Here is a 6,280-nt window from a genome sequence, read left to right on the forward strand (position 1 = left end):
GTGGCTCGTGCCTATAATTCCAGCACTTTGGGAGGCCAAGGTGGGAGGATTGCTTGAGCACAGGAGTTTGAAACCAGTCTGCGCAACCCCGTCTCTACAGAATAAAAAATAAAAAAGTTAGCCAGGCATGGTAGTGTGCGCCTGTGGTCCTAGCTACTCAGAAGGCTGAGGTGGGAGGATCACTGGAGCCCGGGAGGTAGAAGCTGCAGTGGACTGTAGTCGTGTCACTGCACTCCAGCCTGGGCAACAGAATGAGACCATGTCTCAAAAAAACAAAAAAAAAGTTCTACCTCCTAAACTAAAACTTGAATTAAAGAAGCAATTCAACCAGAGGAGGACAAAGAGGTGACAGATCTCAGTGCTTATCTAACCTAGCAAGCAGGAAAATACTATGCTGCTAATTTATCAAAAAGAAAGTAGAATCCTTGCCTGAGAGAAGTTTACCCTTTTGTACTCTGAAGACAGAAGAGCAAGACACATCTTGGAAATCATGGTATATTCAAGGCTTTGGTCAATGGGCTCTGCCCCTGACTGTTGTGCTCCATTTCTGATCAGCCATGTCCTGCAGCTCAGCAGCAGATGGCGTGGCCAGGCTCCTGATGGTGGGGACAGCCAGGGTGAGTGGCTGGAGGGAGTCTAGGGGGCTGGTCACAGACACATGGAGTCTGAGACAGAGGCAGGATGTGTAGCTAGAGCCATGATGCATCACGAAGTGAATGGGAGAATCCAGTAGTGACAGAAACACTAGAGCTGTTGATATGGAAATAGCCCCATTGCAGAAACAGTGAAAGCTCAAAGAGGTCATCAGATGCTCAAGGGCAAGCATGAAGGGAAGATCAGGAAGCCCAAGGGGTGGCAGGACAGAAGCTGCGGTGGGAGGTGATTAAAGCAAGTGCACACAGTGGCACTGGGGCACGGGAACAGCTCTGCCAGGAACTGAGGCGACGAAAACCCAAGTCACTGTCAGTCAGGAAGGACCACACTGTCAAGAAGGTGCCTCCTGGGAGGGGCATGAGTGTGGTGGGGTGAGGTGGGCATCCAGGACCAGCCAAGAAGTGACGTCCAGAGTGCGCCACATGCTCGTGCTCCTTTGGTTCTTTCCCATGAGAAAGTTTCCATATACTGCTCACCTAACTGAAAAGATGGCACTCACACCTCAGAGTCTTGCAAGATGAGTGGGAGAAGCACGTGAGAGATGCATAAGGGACCTTTGCTGAGAAGCAGGTGGGAAGTGCTCAGCTGTAAACTACACCAAAGAGTCACCGGGACCCAGGGCCTACCTCCCAGCTCCCACCTGCAGGTGCGTGCTTCTCAGCTTCTACACAGTTGATTCGATGCTGGAAGGTTTCCCATGCTCATGCTCCACTCCCCGTCCACCTTGCTGAAACTGCCTGAGTGCTGTCTTAATAAATACACGTTTTCTTTATTTCTTACTCAAATTGAGGAGCCTCTCAACAGCTAGAAGTGGTTCATGGTTCTCCACTCCAGCTGCACATTAGACTCAATTGGAGAACTTTTGCAACATAGCAATGCCCCAGCTTCATCCCAGGTAATTAAATCAGAATGTGACAGATTCACTGGGTGATTCTGATACAAGAACCGGGAATTCAGTGATACACTGTACATCCTTTGTGATATACTGGTAAATTAATAGGCTGTCATTAAGAATATCCTGAAGAGCCTCATGCAGTTTCTATAGAAACTGAGGTTTGGTTCCTCAAAAAAAAAAATTATTATTTTTTAAGCAGAGTCTCACTCTGTCACCCAAGCTGGAGTGCAACGACGTGATCTCTGCTCACTGCAACCTCTGCCTCCTGGGCTCAAGTGATCCTCCCACCTCAGCCTCCCAGTAGCTGGGATTATAGGCGCCTGCCACCAGGCCAGACTAATGTTTGTATTTTTAGTAGAGGCAGGGTTTCACCATGTTGCCCAGGCTGGTCTCGAACTCCTGGCCTCAACTGACCGTCCCACCTCAGCCCCACAAATAGCTGAGACTACATATGTGCATGTATTTTTTGTAGAGTTGGAGTTTTGCCATGTTGCCCAGGTTGGTCTTGAACTCCTAGGCTCGAGAGATATATCTGCTTTGACCTCTCCTCAAAAAATTAAAAACAGAACTACCATATGATCTGGCAATCCCACTGCTGGGTATTTATCCAAAAGAATTGAAATCAGGATCTTGAAGAGATGTCTGCACTCACTGTTCATAGCAATACTAGTCACAATCGCTAAGCTGTGGAAATAACCTAAATGTCCATTGATGGATGAAAGGACAAAGGAAATGTGGTGTGTAAATCCAATGAAATATTAAAAAGAAAGGAAATTTTACAATATGCAGCAACACGGATGAACCTTGAGAACATTATGCTAAGTGAAATAAGCCATTACAATGTGGTTACCAGGGGCTAGGGGCAGGGGAAAAAGGGGAATTGCTAATCAATGTATATAAAGCCCTAGAGATCTTCTGTACATTTTCCCTATAGTTAACAATACAGTATTATGCACTTAAAAATCTGTTAAGAGGGTAGATACGTTGTGTTCTTACTACAATTAAAAAATGTTTAAAGAATTTTTTAAATAATAGTCTAAAGGAAATAAAAGATAAGCTACAAATAAGAGAAGACGTAATCAACAAATGATTGCACTAATAACAGGTACAGGCAGGGTGAGGTGGCCCACACCTGTAATCCTAACACTTTGGGAGGCCAAGCCAGGAGGATCACTTGAGCCCAGGAGTTCAAGACCAGCCTGGGCAACTTGGCAAGACCTTGTCTCTACAAAAAATTAAAAAATAAAAATTAGGCTGGGCATGGTGGCTCACGTCTGTAATCCCAGCACTTTGGGAGGCCAAGGTGGGTGGATCACCTGAGGTCAGGAGTTCCAGACCAGCCTGACCAACATGGTGAAACCCCATCTCTACTAAAAATATAAAAATTAGCTGGGTGTGGTGGCGGGCACCTGTAATCCCAGCTACTCAGGAGGCTGAGGCAGGAGAATCACTTGAACCCAGGAGGCGGAAGTTGCAATGAGCCGAGATCGCACCATTGCACTCTACCCTGGGCGACAAAGCAAGACTCTGTCTCAAAATAAAATAAAATTTAATTTAATTTAAAAATAAAAATAAAAATTAGCCAGGCATGGTGACACATGCATGCAGTCCTAACTACTCAGGAGGCTAAGGCAGGAAGATCACTTGAGCCCAGGAGTTCAAGGCTGCAGTGCTGTAATTACACCACTGCACTCCAGCCTGAGTGACAGAGTAAAACTCTGTCCTTAAAAAATTAAAAATTAGAGGCAGGTGGATCACTTGAGGCCAAGAGTCTGAGACCAGCCCGGTCAACACAGTGGAACCCCGTCTCTATTAAAAATACAAAAAATCAGTCGGGCGTGGTGGTGCATGCCTATAATCCCAACTACTGGGAGGCTGAGGCAAGAGATTTGCTTGAACCCAGGAGGCGGAGGTTGCAGTGAGCCGAGATCGCACTACTGCACTCCAGCCTTGGTGACAGAGGGAGGCTCTGTCTCAAACAAAACAAAACAAAACAAATTTTTTTTTTTGAGACGGAGTTTCGCTCTTGTTGCCCAGGCTGGAGTGCAATGGCACTATCTCGGCTCACTGCAACTTCTACCTCCCAGGTTCAAGCGATTCTCCTGCCTCAGCCTCCCTAGTAGCTGGGATTACAAGCATGTGCCCCCATGCCTGGCTAATTTTGTATTTTTAGTACAGGCGGGGTTTCTCCATGTTGGTCAGGCTGGTCTCGAACTCCTGACCTCAGGTGATCCGTCCGCCTCGGCCTCCCAAAGTACTGGGATTACAGGCATGAGCCACCACGCCCAGCCAACAAAATTTTAATACAAAAAAATATTTAAAGAACATGTGGCCGGGCACGGTGGCTTATGCCTGTAATCCCAGCTCTTCGGGAGGCTGAGGTGGGTGGATCATGAGGTCAGGAGATCGAGACCATCCTGGCTAACACGGTGAAACCCCGTCTCTACTAAAAATACAAAAAATTAGCCAGGCGTGGTGGTGGGCGCCTGTAGTCCCAGCTGCTTGGGAGGCTGAGGCAGGAGGATTGCTTGAACCCCGGAGGCGGAGGTTGCAGTGAGCCAAGATCGCACCACTGCACTCCAGCCTGGGTGACAGAGCAAGACTCCATCTCAAAAAAAAAAAAAGAACAGGTACAGAATTCCTAGCCCTGTTTTTTTAAATGGGCAAAAGACATGAAGAGGCATTTCACCAAAGGGGGAACACATACAGCCAACAGGCACTCAGAGGGATGCTTGGCCTCCTCAGTAATCAGGGAAATGTAAACCAAGACAAGAGACAGTACTTTTCATTCATTCCACTGGCAGTAATTAAAAATCTGACAATGCCAAGAGCTGAAAAGGTTCTGGATTAAAGACATCTCTTATATATACATGAGGGAAGTGAAAAGTTATAATGATATGGGAAAACCACTGGGCATTTTCTCACAAACTCTGAAATTCACATGCCTGACAACTCAGAAAACCATTCTCAGGTGCGTACCTATGACAAGCCCCACACATCTGCCCCAGGAGACAAGTTCCAGTGAGTGAGAACATCCACAACCCTATGCCCATGGGCAGATGATATGGTGGTGTTACTTGCTCATGATGAAATAATATACAACCCAGGAGGCAGGGGTTGCAGTAAGCTGAGATCACGCCACTACACTCAGCCTGGGCAACAAAGTGAGACTCTGTCTAAAAAATAAAAAAAAGAAAAGAAGTAGTATACAGTGGTGAACACTAATTAACTTTAGCTAAACACAAAAAGCATGGGTAAACTTTTAAACCATAATGTGGAGTGAAAAAAATCAAGTCCATCAAGCACATGTAATGGTTAATTTTATGCATCAACTTGGCTGAGCCATGGCACCCAGTGTTTGGTCAGACACTAGTCTTGTTACTGTGAAGGTATTTTTTAGATGAATTACCATTTAAGTCAGTAGGATTTAAGTAAAACAAATGAGCCTCCATATTGCGTGGGCCTCATCCCATCAGTTGTAGGCCTTAAGAGAAAAGACTGAAGTTCCCAAAGAGGGAACTCTGCCTCAAGAAGGCCTTCAGACTCAAGCTGCAACATCTAACATCAACTCTTCCCTGCATCTCTAGCCCGCCAATCCGTCCTGCACATTTGGGGCTTGCCAGCCCCTATAATCATGTGAGCCAATTCTTTTTTTTTTTTTTTTTTTGAGATGGAGTTTCGCTCTTATTGCCCAGGCTGGAGTGCAATGGTGTGATATTCACTCACTGCAAACTCTGCCTCCAGGGTTCAAGCAATTCTCCTGCCCCAGCCTCCCAAGTAGCTGGGATTACAGACATGCGCCACCACACCCAGCTAATTTTGTATTTTTGGTAGAGATGGGGTTTCACTACATTGGTCAGGCTGGTCTCGAACTCCTGACCTCAGGTGATCCACTCATCTTGGTCTCCCAAAGTGTTGGGATTACAGGCATGAGCCACTGCGCCTGGCCTGTGAGCCAATTCTTTACTGAAATCTCCCAGATAGATAGATAGATGGATAGGCAGATGGAAACCCAGCTCGGTGGCTCACACTTGTAATCCCAGCACTTTGGGAGGCCAAGGCTGGTGGATCACCTGACGTCAGAAGTTTGAGACCAGCCTGGCCAACATGATGAAACCCTGTCTTTACTAAAAATACAAAAACTAGCCAGGCATGGTGGTGTGCGCCTGTAATCCCAGCTACCCAGGAGGCTAAGGCAGGAGAATCTCCTGAGCCTGGGAGGTGGAAGTTGCAGTGAGCCAAGATTGCGCCATTGCACTCCAGCCTGGGCGACAGAGTGAGACTCCATCTCAAAAAAAAAAAAAAAAAGGCAGATGGATAGATATCCTATTGGTTCTGCTTCTCTTGAGAACGCTGACTAATACAATGTATAATATGATTCTCTTTTTATAATGTTTAAAAAATAAAACTAAATGATTTTTTAAAATAATTTAGGATTTTGGCCACCTGAGAGGTGGGGGGAGAATAAAATATGGAAGGAACACATATAGTAGATTTGAATTATTGTCAGCGTTCTAGTTCTTAGGTTGGCTCGTAATTCAAGAAGTTTTATGAAAACATTATTAGCAAATGAATGAATGAATAAATGGATTAACAATAAGAGTGTATTATGAACCAAAGATTTTGATCAGTCTAATCCTGTGCATAAAATAAAAATTTCATGTTACACATCAGTATGCATGGTTGGATGTTAGTTATGTAATACAAATATATATATTTATATATATATTT

This window comes from Pongo abelii, chromosome 6 (assembly GCF_028885655.2).
Source record: "Pongo abelii isolate AG06213 chromosome 6, NHGRI_mPonAbe1-v2.0_pri, whole genome shotgun sequence".
Classification (NCBI taxonomy): domain Eukaryota; kingdom Metazoa; phylum Chordata; class Mammalia; order Primates; family Hominidae; genus Pongo; species Pongo abelii.